The sequence below is a fragment of the Schistocerca cancellata genome, unplaced genomic scaffold, assembly GCF_023864275.1.
Source record: "Schistocerca cancellata isolate TAMUIC-IGC-003103 unplaced genomic scaffold, iqSchCanc2.1 HiC_scaffold_417, whole genome shotgun sequence".
NCBI classification, from domain to species: Eukaryota; Metazoa; Arthropoda; class Insecta; order Orthoptera; family Acrididae; genus Schistocerca; species Schistocerca cancellata.
In genome coordinates, this window is record NW_026046434.1 from 126,908 (window position 1) to 145,138 (window position 18,231).

At 47.5% G+C, this 18,231-nt stretch overlaps 7 non-coding genes across 7 annotated transcripts; all 7 read left to right on the top strand.

The window, feature by feature from the left end:
- The first annotated feature begins 1,455 nt into the window (after positions 1–1,455).
- LOC126123223 (small nucleolar RNA U3) lies at positions 1,456–1,662 on the top strand. Its single transcript, XR_007526322.1, has one exon. It is a non-coding gene; the product is annotated as a small nucleolar RNA U3 (small nucleolar RNA).
- Positions 1,663–2,605: 943 nt separating this feature from the next.
- LOC126123097 (U5 spliceosomal RNA) lies at positions 2,606–2,724 on the top strand. Its single transcript, XR_007526209.1, has one exon. It is a non-coding gene; the product is annotated as a U5 spliceosomal RNA (small nuclear RNA).
- A 2,444-nt stretch (positions 2,725–5,168) lies between these two features.
- On the top strand, positions 5,169–5,375 carry LOC126123224 (small nucleolar RNA U3). The gene has a single exon (XR_007526323.1). It is a non-coding gene; the product is annotated as a small nucleolar RNA U3 (small nucleolar RNA).
- Positions 5,376–6,318: 943 nt separating this feature from the next.
- Positions 6,319–6,437, top strand: LOC126123099 (U5 spliceosomal RNA). Its single transcript, XR_007526210.1, has one exon. It is a non-coding gene; the product is annotated as a U5 spliceosomal RNA (small nuclear RNA).
- Positions 6,438–14,276: 7,839 nt separating this feature from the next.
- LOC126123225 (small nucleolar RNA U3) lies at positions 14,277–14,483 on the top strand. Its single transcript, XR_007526324.1, has one exon. It is a non-coding gene; the product is annotated as a small nucleolar RNA U3 (small nucleolar RNA).
- A 943-nt stretch (positions 14,484–15,426) lies between these two features.
- Positions 15,427–15,545, top strand: LOC126123100 (U5 spliceosomal RNA). Its single transcript, XR_007526211.1, has one exon. It is a non-coding gene; the product is annotated as a U5 spliceosomal RNA (small nuclear RNA).
- Positions 15,546–17,976: 2,431 nt separating this feature from the next.
- Positions 17,977–18,183, top strand: LOC126123226 (small nucleolar RNA U3). Its single transcript, XR_007526325.1, has one exon. It is a non-coding gene; the product is annotated as a small nucleolar RNA U3 (small nucleolar RNA).
- The last annotated feature ends 48 nt before the right edge of the window (positions 18,184–18,231 follow it).

An 18,231-nucleotide genomic window follows, 5' to 3' on the forward strand; every position in this document is an offset into this window, starting at 1 on the left:
CCAGTAAATGATGAAATACCAACACAGTGCTCACAACAAAGCTCCTTTCCCTGCATTCTAGTTTCCCTCGGGTATAGAGTGACATGATATTGGCAGAGGATGTGCAGATAATCACTTTGATCAGGCTGTTTTTTTTTTTAATGCTCTTTTACCAGAATCCATTCATAGTGATAACTGTGTTCTCTGGTGAAACACGATGAGAACATAGTGTGAAGTGCACAGAACTAGCTATTTGAGTGTGTGTGAAAATGTGAGGTAACCACTGTTACTCCTAAATTTCTGTGGAATTAAGTTTTCTGTGTGTGTCTGAAAATCCAAGTGGTTCAAGTTGGTAGTTTATTTGTTGCAAGCGAAAAAAGCTTTTTAGTAAACTGAGGCACTAGCATTAGTTTCCTGTTTACTGTGACAAGGAAGCTAGTATAAAAAGTAGTTTGTGGTTTTGTTTGCAAAGAAGTGCTCATGGGATGTAAGCACTGCTTGAGATTATTCTGAGATGATTTTTGGGGGGGGGGGGGGGATTGCTAAACATCTAGCATTTTAGTAAGGAACTTGTCGGAGTAGTTGAAAAATTGTTATTTTATGAGAAATTTCTTTAATCATAGCACATGGCCATCATAGTTGAAGCATAAAGATTGGCATGGTATGCGTAGGTCTGTAAAATGTCCTGACAGTGATGTTCATAGAGACTTGTTGTATACTTTGATTCTTCATCTGTTTAACAGTAGACATAAGAAATGTATTAGTGGAGCAAGTAGCTGTGAAATTACTGGCGTATGATTGATAGTATGGACGTGGCGCTGAGTGGAAGTGTTTGTTTAGCTGTGGGTGTTTTCATAATTGCCATGTGAGGAAAAGCAATACTCGTGATAGGCGAAAAGAGATACAGAGAGAAACACATTTATTGCGAGTATTGTATATCAGCAGCTCTTGGGCGGGTATCAAGTAAGACGCAAAGTGAAACGAAAGAGGAAGTATGCATGAAAGTGGCGATATATCGACAAGAGTTTGCACTGTTAGGGTGAGGTGAATAAACTAGTGCGGTGCGAAAATTTTCGAAGAGAGAGGCGGCTTTAAAGAAAGCACAAGAGTCCTATGAACGCCGTCTTGTGTGTTTGTCTTTCAGTGGCTATTTGGCATGTCTGCTTGCGCCATAGGATGCTACTGTATGTGCCCCAGGCCCCCATCTAGCGGCCGGAGGTGCAAGCGGTGTTTACATACAGTCTCGCGTGAGGCAATGGTCTCTCATTTCGGAAGACAAGAAGCACTGGTAGCGCACAAAATAGCTGAGTGATATCATGGCGGCCAAGTAAGAGTAGAAGTAGGTTCTTTGCAGAATGTCCGAGCTTAAGAAATTCTTCGATAAGTAAATCGCGAAATGTGAAGAGAGTGTAGTATTCTCGTAGGGCGTGTTGACGGTCTCGTGGCATAAGTAGCGAGCGGTGATAGCTTGCTAGCAAGATCATACTTCACAGGATCATTTCTGTAGTATGTCTTCAACTCTCTCTAGTTCAAAGCTGGAGTAGACGTAACCACGATGATGAGTGGTAGCACTGTCCCTGAGCGTGAGGCTTGCGATCGAGATTCATCGCATCTTGGTTGTAATCGATGATCGTTCACCACATTCTGAGGGATGTGGGAAGGGAATAGCGCTTTCCGAGTGGTGGTTTTATTATATAGAATAGAAGCAAGCATAAGTCATACTTTTGGTATCGGGACCCGCGTCGTTGCAGAAATGTCGCTACAGGTTGTGGAAGGACTTTGATTACGACATGTCATGAAAGCCTTGTGGGAGTTTCTCGAGTGGCACGGGGACGAGCCATTTGATTTGGCCTGCTCCAAGTGCTAGGCTTGGATGACAACGACGTACTTTTGAGTTACAAGAATGAGTGAGCAACACAAGAAGAGTGCAATTGATGACCATAAAAGGCTGACACACAACACAGTCTTGATAATCAGCACTAATGCGTGATGTACGGAACATTTAGGAGGAGCACGTTTGGCTAGCAAACATGAATTGAGTGATTTGCAAGGCACTGTTATCTGCAAGAAGGAATGCATGAAATTCGCAAATGAATAAGACTGGTTCAAATACTATCGGCAGAAATTTTATTTCTGTTGTCAACTAGTATTAATTAGTTGTGTGGGAGCAGGGGGATATTTCCCTTGCACCATACATCTACATACAGGTTGCGTCTGATGTGGCCTAGTTTTGCGTTCAAAGAACTATCTAGTTGTCTGTTTTTTCAGTGAACGAGTGTGGTGGGGAGGAGAGAGATTAGTGTTAGATGCAGAGCAGTGCGGGCAGTTGTGTCTCTGACGGTGGGTCGCCGAGAGGAATTGGGCGTGCTGCCATCTGTCGGCAGGTGAGGTAATGAAGCAGCTTGAATGGTGACAGAAATGATGAAAATAGTTATCTAAAGAGTAATATCGACGACATTTGGCAGACACGTATTTCAGCGCTGACAGTTAGTTTGGGGTGTGTGCTTGCATGGCACTGGAAGTGTGTTGACAGTAGAGAAGTAGACAAGACGGAAAGAATTTTCCGCGTTCTCGCGGAGAAGCAATAGAGAAGCAGCCATAAGTATTGAAGTGAGGGCGTTGATCGGCACTCTGGTTTCCCTTCAAAACGAATAAATCTTTCGCCTTTTACTAAAGATTTCCGTGGAGGGGAACATTAAATGAGTCTATAAGGTATTTTTCGTAGTGCTCGGCTATTGCTGAGCCATAATCACAAGTAAAACGTAATGTAATTAACAAGAGGTAGGTTGTGTTGTGAGAATGAAGGGCGTGGAGTAGCGGATCACGTTGGATCAGGTAGATGCTTTTTTAATTTGAAAATGTAATTGGCCGTTTCGTAGTATAATGAAACAAGTACATTTGCCCTGAAATGGCTTGCAGTGTGTTAGGCGATTGTGTAAAGAGAGAGAGAGAGCGCTATTTATTGTCCTGGAAACTCTTGGTGAACCCTTTCCGCATCTCAGTTCTAGATGATTTGAGGGTGTTTACTTGCACTGCAGTTGCACAACAGCATATAAGCCGATATTTGGAAGTGAATGATGAATTGAGAGGCTCTGTAATAAATACTAGTATGTGATTAGTAGATTGTGTTTTGAAACCCAAAATTATTTTTACCGCAGAAGTTTGTGATTTGTAGGTATGATGTGAGTGAGATTTGGGCTGTAGATGGTGGTTAGTTGGGCAGGATGAGCATTTCAATTGTTTTCAATAGAGTGGATATTAGTGGCACTGGCTTGTTGCCATAATGTGGCATTGGTTCTTTGTTCATAACAGTGTACTCAGTTTTGTAGAAGATTTAGGTGAGAAAGAGACAGTTGTTGAATATGACATAGATAGCTAGAGATGAATTGAGTAGCAATTTCCTGGTAGGTGTAGTTTGGGTATGATGTGTCTCAGTGAGAGATAAATCTTGAAATGGAAGGGTTGTTCCTAGCTACAGTCTTGGAAACTATGTATCTGCTGTTGACTCCAATGTTTTCAAGATTACTTGTGTACAAAATTGGCCAGACTATGCTGTTTCTTCTTCAGTAAATCAGTGGAAGGTGGTGCAGATAATGGTATAAATGTTCAGTGCCTCCTGTGAGTTGTTGATGCTGCTTGTCTTTTAAGTAAAATTGATAGGGGCTCTTGATTGACCCAGCCATAGACAGAGCTGGTGCATACTTGGCTTGAGAAGACTTTGGCCAGTAAATGATGAAATACCAACACAGTGCTCACAACAAAGCTCCTTTCCCTGCATTCTAGTTTCCCTCGGGTATAGAGTGACATGATATTGGCAGAGGATGTGCAGATAATCACTTTGATCAGGCTGTTTTTTTTTTTTTAATGCTCTTTTACCAGAATCCATTCATAGTGATAACTGTGTTCTCTGGTGAAACACGATGAGAACATAGTGTGAAGTGCACAGAACTAGCTATTTGAGTGTGTGTGAAAATGTGAGGTAACCACTGTTACTCCTAAATTTCTGTGGAATTAAGTTTTCTGTGTGTGTCTGAAAATCCAAGTGGTTCAAGTTGGTAGTTTATGTGTTGCAAGCGAAAAAAGCTTTTTAGTAAACTGAGGCACTAGCATTAGTTTCCAGTTCACTGTGACAAGGAAGCTAGTATAAAAAGTTTTGTGGTTTTGTTTTTTGTTTGCAAAGAAGTGCTCATGGGATGTAAGCACTGCTTGAGATTATTCTGAGATGATTTTTGTGGGGGGGGGGGGGGGGGGATTGCTAAACATCTAGCATTTTAGTAAGGAACTTGTCGGAGTAGTTGTAAAATTGTTATTTTATGAGAAATTTCTTTAATCATAGCACATGGCCATCATAGTTGAAGCATAAAGATTGGCATGGTATGCGTAGGTCTGTAAAATGTCCTGACAGTGATGTTCATAGAGACTTGTTGTATACTTTGATTCTTCATCTGTTTAACAGTAGACATAAGAAATGTATTAGTGGAGCAAGTAGCTGTGAAATTACTGGCGTATGATTGGTAGTATTGACGTGGCGCTGAGTGGAAGTGTTTGTTTAGCTGTGGGTGTTTTCATAATTGCCATGTGAGGAAAAGCAATACTCGTGATAGGCGAAAAGAGATACAGAGAGAAACACATTTATTGCGAGTATTGTATATCAGCAGCTCTTGGGCGGGTATCAAGTAAGACGCAAAGTGAAACGAAAGAGGAAGTATGCATGAAAGTGGCGATATATCGACAAGAGTTTGCACTGTTAGGGTGAGGTGAATAAACTAGTGCGGTGCGAAAATTTTCGAAGAGAGAGGCGGCTTTAAAGAAAGCACAAGAGTCCTATGAACGCCGTCTTGTGTGTTTGTCTTTCAGTGGCTATTTGGCATGTCTGCTTGCGCCATAGGATGCTACTGTATGTGCCCCAGGCCCCCATCTAGCGGCCGGAGGTGCAAGCGGTGTTTACATACAGTCTCGCGTGAGGCAATGGTCTCTCATTTCGGAAGACAAGAAGCACTGGTAGCGCACAAAATAGCTGAGTGAGATCATGGCGGCCAAGTAAGAGTAGAAGTAGGTTCTTTGCAGAATGTCCGAGCTTAAGAAATTCTTCGATAAGTAAATCGCGAAATGTGAAGAGAGTGTCGTATTCTCGTAGGGCGTGTTGACGGTCTCGTGGCATAAGTAGCGAGCGGTGATAGCTTGCTAGCAAGATCATACTTCACAGGATCATTTCTGTAGTATGTCTTCAACTCTCTCTAGTTCAAAGCTGGAGTAGACGTAACCACGATGATGAGTGGTAGCACTGTCCCTGAGCGTGAGGCTTGCGATCGAGATTCATCGCATCTTGGTTGTAATCGATGATCGTTCACCACATTCTGAGGGATGTGGGAAGGGAATAGCGCTTTCCGAGTGGTGGTTTTATTATATAGAATAGAAGCAAGCATAAGTCATACTTTTGGTATCGGGACCCGCGTCGTTGCAGAAATGTCGCTACAGGTTGTGGAAGGACTTTGATTACGACATGTCATGAAAGCCTTGTGGGAGTTTCTCGAGTGGCACGGGGACGAGCCATTTGATTTGGCCTGCTCCAAGTGCTAGGCTTGGATGACAACGACGTACTTTTGAGTTACAAGAATGAGTGAGCAACACAAGAAGAGTGCAATTGATGACCATAAAAGGCTGACACACAACACAGTCTTGATAATCAGCACTAATGCGTGATGTACGGAACATTTAGGAGGAGCACGTTTGGCTAGCAAACATGAATTGAGTGATTTGCAAGGCACTGTTATCTGCAAGAAGGAATGCATGAAATTCGCAAATGAATAAGACTGGTTCAAATACTATCGGCAGAAATTTTATTTCTGTTGTCAACTAGTATTAATTAGTTGTGTGGGAGCAGGGGGATATTTCCCTTGCACCATACATCTACATACAGGTTGCGTCTGATGTGGCCTAGTTTTGCGTTCAAAGAACTATCTAGTTGTCTGTTTTTTCAGTGAACGAGTGTGGTGGGGAGGAGAGAGATTAGTGTTAGATGCAGAGCAGTGCGGGCAGTTGTGTCTCTGACGGTGGGTCGCCGAGAGGAATTGGGCGTGCTGCCATCTGTCGGCAGGTGAGGTAATGAAGCAGCTTGAATGGTGACAGAAATGATGAAAATAGTTATCTAAAGAGTAATATCGACGACATTTGGCAGACACGTATTTCAGCGCTGACAGTTAGTTTGGGGTGTGTGCTTGCATGGCACTGGAAGTGTGTTGACAGTAGAGAAGTAGACAAGACGGAAAGAATTTTCCGCGTTCTCGCGGAGAAGCAATAGAGAAGCAGCCATAAGTATTGAAGTGAGGGCGTTGATCGGCACTCTGGTTTCCCTTCAAAACGAATAAATCTTTCGCCTTTTACTAAAGATTTCCGTGGAGGGGAACATTAAATGAGTCTATAAGGTATTTTTCGTAGTGCTCGGCTATTGCTGAGCCATAATCACAAGTAAAACGTAATGTAATTAACAAGAGGTAGGTTGTGTTGTGAGAATGAAGGGCGTGGAGTAGCGGATCACGTTGGATCAGGTAGATGCTTTTTTAATTTGAAAATGTAATTGGCCGTTTCGTAGTATAATGAAACAAATACATTTGCCCTGAAATGGCTTGCAGTGTGTTAGGCGATTGTGTAAAGAGAGAGAGAGCGCTATTTATTGTCCTGGAAACTCTTGGTGAACCCTTTCCGCATCTCAGTTCTAGATGATTTGAGGGTGTTTACTTGCACTGCAGTTGCACAACAGCATATAAGCCGATATTTGGAAGTGAATGATGAATTGAGAGGCTTTGTAATAAATACTAGTATGTGATTAGTAGATTGTGTTTTGAAACCCAAAATTATTTTTACCGCAGAAGTTTGTGATTTGTAGGTATGATGTGAGTGAGATTTGGGCTGTAGATGGTGATTAGTTGGGCAGGATGAGCATTTCAATTGTTTTCAATAGAGTGGATATTAGTGGCACTGGCTTGTTGCCATAATGTGGCATTGGTTCTTTGTTCATAACAGTGTACTCAGTTTTGTAGAAGATTTAGGTGAGAAAGAGACAGTTGTTGAATATGACATAGATAGCTAGAGATGAATTGAGTAGCAATTTCCTGGTAGGTGTAGTTTGGGTATGATGTGTCTCAGTGAGAGATAAATCTTGAAATGGAAGGGTTGTTCCTAGCTACAGTCTTGGAAACTATGTATCTGCTGTTGACTCCAATGTTTTCAAGATTACTTGTGTACAAAATTGGCCAGACTTTGCTGTTTCTTCTTCAGTAAATCAGTGGAAGGTGGTGCAGATAATGGTATAAATGTTCAGTGCCTCCTGTGAGTTGTTGATGCTGCTTGTCTTTTAAGTAAAATTGATAGGGGCTCTTGATTGACCCAGCCATAGACAGAGCTGGTGCATACTTGGCTTGAGAAGACTTTGGCCAGTAAATGATGAAATACCAACACAGTGCTCACAACAAAGCTCCTTTCCCTGCATTCTAGTTTCCCTCGGGTATAGAGTGACATGATATTGGCAGAGGATGTGCAGATAATCACTTTGATCAGGCTGTTTTTTTTTTTTTTAATGCTCTTTTACCAGAATCCATTCATAGTGATAACTGTGTTCTCTGGTGAAACACGATGAGAACATAGTGTGAAGTGCACAGAACTAGCTATTTGAGTGTGTGTGAAAATGTGAGGTAACCACTGTTACTCCTAAATTTCTGTGGAATTAAGTTTTCTGTGTGTGTCTGAAAATCCAAGTGGTTCAAGTTGGTAGTTTATTTGTTGCAAGCGAAAAAAGCTTTTTAGTAAACTGAGGCACTAGCATTAGTTTCCAGTTCACTGTGACAAGGAAGCTAGTATAAAAAGTAGTTTGTGGTTTTGTTTGCAAAGAAGTGCTCATGGGATGTAAGCACTGCTTGAGATTATTCTGAGATGATTTTTGTGGGGGGGGGGGGGGATTGCTAAACATCTAGCATTTTAGTAAGGAACTTGTCGGAGTAGTTGTAAAATTGTTATTTTATGAGAAATTTCTTTAATCATAGCACATGGCCATCATAGTTGAAGCATAAAGATTGGCATGGTATGCGTAGGTCTGTAAAATGTCCTGACAGTGATGTTCATAGAGACTTGTTGTATACTTTGATTCTTCATCTGTTTAACAGTAGACATAAGAAATGTATTAGTGGAGCAAGTAGCTGTGAAATTACTGGCGTATGATTGGTAGTATTGACGTGGCGCTGAGTGGAAGTGTTTGTTTAGCTGTGGGTGTTTTCATAATTGCCATGTGAGGAAAAGCAATACTCGTGATAGGCGAAAAGAGATACAGAGAGAAACACATTTATTGCGAGTATTGTATATCAGCAGCTCTTGGGCGGGTATCAAGTAAGACGCAAAGTGAAACGAAAGAGGAAGTATGCATGAAAGTGGCGATATATCGACAAGAGTTTGCACTGTTAGGGTGAGGTGAATAAACTAGTGCGGTGCGAAAATTTTCGAAGAGAGAGGCGGCTTTAAAGAAAGCACAAGAGTCCTATGAACGCCGTCTTGTGTGTTTGTCTTTCAGTGGCTATTTGGCATGTCTGCTTGCGCCATAGGATGCTACTGTATGTGCCCCAGGCCCCCATCTAGCGGCCGGAGGTGCAAGCGGTGTTTACATACAGTCTCGCGTGAGGCAATGGTCTCTCATTTCGGAAGACAAGAAGCACTGGTAGCGCACAAAATAGCTGAGTGAGATCATGGCGGCCAAGTAAGAGTAGAAGTAGGTTCTTTGCAGAATGTCCGAGCTTAAGAAATTCTTCGATAAGTAAATCGCGAAATGTGAAGAGAGTGTAGTATTCTCGTAGGGCGTGTTGACGGTCTCGTGGCATAAGTAGCGAGCGGTGATAGCTTGCTAGCATCTCCGGCGGTACACCGAAAGGTTGCCGCCCTTCGATAGTGCACCTTCGCGCTAATCGAAGTGTTAGGGGTTTCAGGAGCCAGCCAGCCAGCCAGCAGCAGTTCGCGGTCCCGGCCTGCAGCAGTGGTCAGCCAGCCAGCCAGCCAGCCAGCCGGCCAGCCAGCCAGCCAGCTAGCCAGCCTGCCCTCCGGTGGCAGCAGCAGCAGTCCAGCCAGCAGCAGTCCAGCCAGCAGCAGCAGCAGCAGCAGCAGCAGCAGCAGCCGCCGCCCCCCCCGGCCCCGTCCGCGGCAGCAGCGTCCCTGCCTCTCGCCGCCGCCGTCGCCGCCGCCGTCACCGTCCGCCGTCCGTCCGCCGTCCCCCAGTGTGTGTCCTGTCCTTTTAGTGCTGTGTTTTTTCTTTCTTCTTCTTCTTCTTCTTGTCGTCATGTCCGCCCCCACCACCACCGTCACTACTACCACCACCGCCATCGTGTATACGTCCCCATCCGCCGCCTCCACCACAATCACTTGGTGTGCCCAGTCCCACCCCCCTCCTTCCATCCCTCCCCTCCTCTCTATCCCTTCGCCCTCGCTCTTTGTCGCCCCCTCTCCCGCTTCCTCCTCTCGTTCTGATCCCTTCCCCCCACTCCCCCAGCCTGTCACTGCAGCTCCGGCTCGGGTGGTGGCCCGTCGGGCCACTGCCCACGCCCAGCTCTCCCCGTCGCCATCGCCATCGCCACCGCCGTCATCATCGTCGTCGCCATCGCCATCACTGCCACATTCGCCTGCACCGTCACAGTCACTTCCTCCGGCGCCGACTGCTGCGTCCGTGCCGGGACCTGTCCCTTCCCACCACCTCCCCATCGTTCCCGTCCCTCCTGTCACCACCCGCCCATCTGCCGCTGTCAAACGCCCTAGTGGCGCCTCCACTTCCTCTACTCCTAAAAAGGCTCCACCCCGCCCCCCATCCCCACCCCAAAATGCCATGTACGTCTCCCCACCAGGCCCCGCTCCCTCCTCCTCCTCCTCCTCCCCACCCGGTCTCTACAAATATCTCCTGTCCCGTCCCGATCCTTCATTCCTCGAGGCCCGGAATCTCTCCCTCCTCCTCCGCCAACATTTCCCTGGCGCCCCCATCTCTCTCCTTACTCCCAGACGGGATTCCGTTCTTATCTCCTCCCCCAGCCCCACCCTCCATACTGACATCCTCTCCCGCCTCCCCATCACCCGTTTTGGCCCTAACGCCTCCCTCACCCCTGCTCCCTCCCCATCTCCTACCCGCCAACCCCAACCCCCGCGTCGCCCGCCGACCCTCACCGCCGTGATCACTCGGCTTAGCCCGTTGATCACGGAGGAGGAGGTGTTGGCGGAGCTGAAGGCCCATCCCACCCTGGAGGTGCGGGCAGTCCGCCGCATTTTTAACGCGACCGGCCCCACCCGCCTTATGCGGGTGTTCTCTGAGGACGCCCCCTCCATTGACCGTCTCCTGAAGGAGGGTGCCCTCCTCTTCAATCAGCGGTACAAAGTCGACCCCTCCCGTTCCCCCCCTCAATCCCTGCGCTGCCAGAGATGTCTGCGCTACAATGCACACACGACAGCCGAGTGCCGCGAGGCCCCCACATGCCCGCATTGTCGCCAAGCGCACTTCCTCCGGCAGTGCCCCAACCTCCAATCCCCTCCCTCCTGTAATACCTGCAGCCTCCCCCACCCTACCTACTCCCAAAAGTGTAAAGCCCGGCCCCCTCCCACCACCCCTGAACTCACCGTCCCTGTCCGTCCCCTGGACGCCCCCACCCCTCCTGGCAATTCCCTTCGTCCCCCCCCCACTGCTGAGGACATCATCAGGTTCCTCACCATTGTCCTCCAAAACGTCCATCCCTTTCAGCGCCCCCACACCCTCCAACAGATCTCCCTCGCCGCCCGTTCCATATTCCACCTTAAAATGTACGCCACCTATTCCAATAACCAGGCCCATTTCACCTTCTCCCGCCTTGACACCCTCGTCTAAATCCTTATCATGGCGCGACAGCATCGTATCCTTTTCAACAATATCCGCTCCCTTCCCGCCAACAAGAACTTCTTCCTGCACACCCTTGCTACCCACCGTGTGGATGCCTTCCTCCTCAATGAAACCTTCCTCCAACCCCACCACTCCATCCACACCTCCCCCTATCTCCTCCACCGCTCCGATAATCCCCTCCCAGTTGCGCGTGGCGGAGTTGCCATTGGCCACCACCGCCAGATCCCCGTTCGGCTCCAACCTCTCCTTCCCGACCCCACCGAGCACCTGATCCTTAGTCTCTTCTTCCCCGGCCTTACCGTTACCTGTGCCACCATCTATGTCCGCCCCAACGCCCCTCTTCCTTTCGACTTCCTCTCCCACATCGACCGTACCTTCTCCTCCTATGTGATCGCCGCCGACCTCAACATCCATAGTCGCTCCGCTGCCCAGTTACGGCGGTGGCATCGGTTCCTCTCCTCCCTTCAAGGCGACCTCGTCCCCATCCCCCAGCACACCCGCCCCGAATCCAATTCCACTCCCGATGTTATTCTTTCCTCCCCCAACCTCCTTGGTCGCATTACGGTGGATGTCCTGGAGCCTATTGGTAGTGACCATCTCCCTGTCCTCCTCACCGTTTCAGACGGTCGTCGCCCCCGCCCTGACCCTCGTCATGACCCTCCCCCTAAGTACATCCATGACTATTCCCGTGCCAACTGGGATGCCTACCGGGATACCCTCTCCACTCAGGTCGACAGCCACCCTCTCGCCTACCGCCATCCCGATGATGTCTCCCATGCCGCCTCCTTTCTCCAGCAGACCTTGTCTGAGGCCGTGGAGGCCCACGTCCCTACTGTTGCCATCCACCCCCACCGTCCTACCTTACCACCACAGGCCGTCCTCCTCCTCCGTGAATCCCGTCGTCTCTACCGTGCCTTCCTCCGCACGCGTGACCCGGACACCCTACGACGCCACCGGCAACTACAGCGACACATTCGAAATTTGCTCGCGGCTAAGAAACGCCGGGACTGGCGACAGACATGCACCCGTTTAAATGCTACCCTCCCCATCAACTCGTCCAAGTTCTGGACCGCCTTCCGTCGCCTTACCGGAACTAAGCCCTCTCCCTACTATCCTCTTCTCCACGATGACCACCCCTTCCCTGACGCCCTTAGTAAGGCCAACCACTTTGCCTCCTACCTGTCCGATGTGTTTTCCATCCCTGATGATCCCCGGTTCGATTACTCCCTCTTCCCAGATATCCGCGATCGAACTGACACCTCTGTCCCTCCCCTCGCTCCTGGTTTCCAGTACTTGGACAACATTCCACACACGGAACTTAACGCCCCCATCACTACACAGGATCTCATTACTACACTCCGCACCAAACGCAACACCGCTCCTGGTCACGATCGTGTCACCTACCGTCACCTTCGTGAAGCTCCTGTCTCTTTCCTCTCCACCCTGGCCAGGCTCTACAATGTAGTCCTGTCCACTGGTTACTACCCCGACCTGTGGAAAACCTCTCGTATCCTCATGTTCCTCAAACCTGGCAAACCGCCGTCCGCCGTCTCCTCCTACCGTCCCATCAGCCTTACCTCGGTCTTCAGCAAGGTCCTGGAATCTATCCTCACCCGCCGCATCCACCAGCATCTCCGCCAGCACCGCCTCCTCCCCGTTACCCAGTGTGGCTTTCGGCCGTCCTTCTCTTCCGACGATCTTCTCCTTCACCTCACTCATCTCCTTTCCGAACAGCTCAATTCCCGTCGCTCCGCCATCTTCCTCTCTCTTGACCTCGAACGCGCCTATGACCGCGTATGGCACTCCGGTCTCCTCTTCAAGCTCCAAACCTTCGCCCTTCCCATTAACTACGTTCGTCTGATCGGTTCCTTTCTCTCCCGCCGTCCTTCCTATGTCACCATCCATAACTCCGATTCCTACACCTTTTTCCCCTCCGCCGGTGTGCCCCAAGGCTCCGTCCTCTCCCCCCTTCTGTACTTGTTGTACACGGCGGACATGCCGCCGCCGCCACCCCCCGTCCACCTTCTCCAGTTTGCCGATGACACCGCCTTCCTTGCCCTTGCCCCCACCCTGCAACGCTCCCAACACCTTCTCCAATCCCATCTTGACCGGTTCACCGCTTGGTGCAACCAGTGGTTGCTCACGGTCAATCCTTCCAAAACCCAGGCGATCATTGTAGGCAAAACCACCCCTTCCTTCCGCCTCCTTGATTTCTATCTCACCGTTTATGGCCGTCCCATCGCTCTCACCCCCACCCTTAAGTACCTTGGCGTCACCCTCGACCGTCGCCTCTCCTGGACTCCCCATCTCCAGACAATCCAAGCCAAGGCACGTTCTCGACTCCGTCTCCTCAAGCTCCTTTCCGGCCGTACGTGGGGTCTGGACCCCTCCACCATCCTACACACTTATAAGTCCCTCATCCGCCCTATCCTCTGTTACGCCCATCCCGCCTGGATCTCCGCCCCCCCTTCCTTTTATAAATCCCTCCAAATCCTTGAACGCCATGCTCTCCGCCTTGCCTATCGCATCCGTCTCCCCTCCCCCACGCGGATCCTGTATGATCTTATCCCCTTCCCTCACCTCCTCCTCTTCCTCGAAAGGATACGAATCCTCTACACCTCCCGTAAACTCGATCCTCCCCACCCGCTCGTCTCCCCGATCCTCTCCCACCCCCGCCCGCTGCCGCGCCTGTACTCTCATGTCCCACCCGGTCTCCATCTCTCCACCCTCCTTACCCTCTCCCAAGGTGGCTTCCGCCAGCTCCCCCTCCCTGATGATGCCCTCCTCCCCTCCATCTACCCCTCCTACCAACTTTGATCCTCCCGCCCTCCTCCCGTGCTTGCTCCTCCGGGCACCCTCCCTCCCTTCTCTCCCTTTTTCCCTCCCTCCTCCTTTTCTCTCCCCTTCTCCCCCGGGCCCCCCCCTCCCCTGTCCCTCTCCCTCTTTCCCCCGTCTCCCCCGCCGTTGGCATCCTATTCTCCCCTCTCCCCCCACCTCCCCCCTGTTCCACTCTTGGCAGGTCCCCGGACTCGCACACGCTACGTGGACTTTCGCGCGCCGGAGATCGCCGCCATCAGTGTCTTGTGTGTGCCGTCGTGTTTCGTGTTCAGTGTTTCCCGTCACGCTCCGTTGTTCACCAGTGCCATCGTCTTCTTCAGTGTCTGTGCGTCGTCTCAACAGTTTGCAGTGTGGTTTATCGTCAAGTGTGAACGGCTCCGTGTTTGTCTCTCTGTGTCTCCTATTTTATCGCCCACCATTTTGTGACTTTTCTGTTTTCCTCCTGTTTTTTTGTGCTTATGTCTCATTTGGCTGAAGAGCAGCGTAGTGTGCTGCTGCCAGCCTGCTTATTGTATAGGCATTAAAATGACAATAAAGTAAAAAAAAAAAAAAAAAATAGCTTGCTAGCAAGATCATACTTCACAGGATCATTTCTGTAGTATGTCTTCAACTCTCTCTAGTTCAAAGCTGGAGTAGACGTAACCACGATGATGAGTGGTAGCACTGTCCCTGAGCGTGAGGCTTGCGATCGAGATTCATCGCATCTTGGTTGTAATCGATGATCGTTCACCACATTCTGAGGGATGTGGGAAGGGAATAGCGCTTTCCGAGTGGTGGTTTTATTATATAGAATAGAAGCAAGCATAAGTCATACTTTTGGTATCGGGACCCGCGTCGTTGCAGAAATGTCGCTACAGGTTGTGGAAGGACTTTGATTACGACATGTCATGAAAGCCTTGTGGGAGTTTCTCGAGTGGCACGGGGACGAGCCATTTGATTTGGCCTGCTCCAAGTGCTAGGCTTGGATGACAACGACGTACTTTTGAGTTACAAGAATGAGTGAGCAACACAAGAAGAGTGCAATTGATGACCATAAAAGGCTGACACACAACACAGTCTTGATAATCAGCACTAATGCATGATGTACGGAACATTTAGGAGGAGCACGTTTGGCTAGCAAACATGAATTGAGTGATTTGCAAGGCACTGTTATCTGCAAGAAGGAATGCATGAAATTCGCAAATGAATAAGACTGGTTCAAATACTATCGGCAGAAATTTTATTTCTGTTGTCAACTAGTATTAATTAGTTGTGTGGGAGCAGGGGGATATTTCCCTTGCACCATACATCTACATACAGGTTGCGTCTGATGTGGCCTAGTTTTGCGTTCAAAGAACTATCTAGTTGTCTGTTTTTTCAGTGAACGAGTGTGGTGGGGAGGAGAGAGATTAGTGTTAGATGCAGAGCAGTGCGGGCAGTTGTGTCTCTGACGGTGGGTCGCCGAGAGGAATTGGGCGTGCTGCCATCTGTCGGCAGGTGAGGTAATGAAGCAGCTTGAATGGTGACAGAAATGATGAAAATAGTTATCTAAAGAGTAATATCGACGACATTTGGCAGACACGTATTTCAGCGCTGACAGTTAGTTTGGGGTGTGTGCTTGCATGGCACTGGAAGTGTGTTGACAGTAGAGAAGTAGACAAGACGGAAAGAATTTTCCGCGTTCTCGCGGAGAAGCAATAGAGAAGCAGCCATAAGTATTGAAGTGAGGGCGTTGATCGGCACTCTGGTTTCCCTTCAAAACGAATAAATCTTTCGCCTTTTACTAAAGATTTCCGTGGAGGGGAACATTAAATGAGTCTATAAGGTATTTTTCGTAGTGCTCGGCTATTGCTGAGCCATAATCACAAGTAAAACGTAATGTAATTAACAAGAGGTAGGTTGTGTTGTGAGAATGAAGGGCGTGGAGTAGCGGATCACGTTGGATCAGGTAGATGCTTTTTTAATTTGAAAATGTAATTGGCCGTTTCGTAGTATAATGAAACAAGTACATTTGCCCTGAAATGGCTTGCAGTGTGTTAGGCGATTGTGTAAAGAGAGAGAGAGCGCTATTTATTGTCCTGGAAACTCTTGGTGAACCCTTTCCGCATCTCAGTTCTAGATGATTTGAGGGTGTTTACTTGCACTGCAGTTGCACAACAGCATATAAGCCGATATTTGGAAGTGAATGATGAATTGAGAGGCTTTGTAATAAATACTAGTATGTGATTAGTAGATTGTGTTTTGAAACCCAAAATTATTTTTACCGCAGAAGTTTGTGATTTGTAGGTATGATGTGAGTGAGATTTGGGCTGTAGATGGTGGTTAGTTGGGCAGGATGAGCATTTCAATTGTTTTCAATAGAGTGGATATTAGTGGCACTGGCTTGTTGCCATAATGTGGCATTGGTTCTTTGTTCATAACAGTGTACTCAGTTTTGTAGAAGATTTAGGTGAGAAAGAGACAGTTGTTGAATATGACATAGATAGCTAGAGATGAATTGAGTAGCAATTTCCTGGTAGGTGTAGTTTGGGTATGATGTGTCTCAGTGAGAGATAAATCTTGAAATGGAAGGGTTGTTCCTAGCTACAGTCTTGGAAACTATGTATCTGCTGTTGACTCCAATGTTTTCAAGATTACTTGTGTACAAAATTGGCCAGACTTTGCTGTTTCTTCTTCAGTAAATCAGTGGAAGGTGGTGCAGATAATGGTATAAATGTTCAGTGCCTCCTGTGAGTTGTTGATGCTGCTTGTCTTTTAAGTAAAATTGATAGGGGCTCTTGATTGACCCAGCCATAGACAGAGCTGGTGCATACTTGGCTTGAGAAGACTTTGGCCAGTAAATGATGAAATACCAACACAGTGCTCACAACAAAGCTCCTTTCCCTGCATTCTAGTTTCCCTCGGGTATAGAGTGACATGATATTGGCAGAGGATGTGCAGATAATCACTTTGATCAGGCTGTTTTTTTTTTTTAATGCTCTTTTACCAGAATCCATTCATAGTGATAACTGTGTTCTCTGGTGAAACACGATGAGAACATAGTGTGAAGTGCACAGAACTAGCTATTTGAGTGTGTGTGAAAATGTGAGGTAACCACTGTTACTCCTAAATTTCTGTGGAATTAAGTTTTCTGTGTGTGTCTGAAAATCCAAGTGGTTCAAGTTGGTAGTTTATTTGTTGCAAGCGAAAAAAGCTTTTTAGTAAACTGAGGCACTAGCATTAGTTTCCAGTTCACTGTGACAAGGAAGCTAGTATAAAAAGTAGTTTGTGGTTTTGTTTGCAAAGAAGTGCTCATGGGATGTAAGCACTGCTTGAGATTATTCTGAGATGATTTTTGTGGGGGGGGGGGGGATTGCTAAACATCTAGCATTTTAGTAAGGAACTTGTCGGAGTAGTTGTAAAATTGTTATTTTATGAGAAATTTCTTTAATCATAGCACATGGCCATCATAGTTGAAGCATAAAGATTGGCATGGTATGCATAGGTCTGTAAAATGTCCTGACAGTGATGTTCATAGAGACTTGTTGTATACTTTGATTCTTCATCTGTTTAACAGTAGACATAAGAAATGTATTAGTGGAGCAAGTAGCTGTGAAATTACTGGCGTATGATTGGTAGTATTGACGTGGCGCTGAGTGGAAGTGTTTGTTTAGCTGTGGGTGTTTTCATAATTGCCATGTGAGGAAAAGCAATACTCGTGATAGGCGAAAAGAGATACAGAGAGAAACACATTTATTGCGAGTATTGTATATCAGCAGCTCTTGGGCGGGTATCAAGTAAGACGCAAAGTGAAACGAAAGAGGAAGTATGCATGAAAGTGGCGATATATCGACAAGAGTTTGCACTGTTAGGGTGAGGTGAATAAACTAGTGCGGTGTGAAAATTTTCGAAGAGAGAGGCGGCTTTAAAGAAAGCACAAGAGTCCTATGAACGCCGTCTTGTGTGTTTGTCTTTCAGTGGCTATTTGGCATGTCTGCTTGCGCCATAGGATGCTACTGTATGTGCCCCAGGCCCCCATCTAGCGGCCGGAGGTGCAAGCGGTGTTTACATACAGTCTCGCGTGAGGCAATGGTCTCTCATTTCGGAAGACAAGAAGCACTGGTAGCGCACAAAATAGCTGAGTGAGATCATGGCGGCCAAGTAAGAGTAGAAGTAGGTTCTTTGCAGAATGTCCGAGCTTAAGAAATTCTTCGATAAGTAAATCGCGAAATGTGAAGAGAGTGTAGTATTCTCGTAGGGCGTGTTGACGGTCTCGTGGCATAAGTAGCGAGCGGTGATAGCTTGCTAGCAAGATCATACTTCACAGGATCATTTCTGTAGTATGTCTTCAACTCTCTCTAGTTCAAAGCTGGAGTAGACGTAACCACGATGATGAGTGGTAGCACTGTCCCTGAGCGTGAGGCTTGCGATCGAGATTCATCGCATCTTGGTTGTAATCGATGATCGTTCACCACATTCTGAGGGATGTGGGAAGGGAATAGCGCTTTCCGAGTGGTGGTTTTATTATATAGAATAGAAGCAAGCATAAGTCATACTTTTGGTAT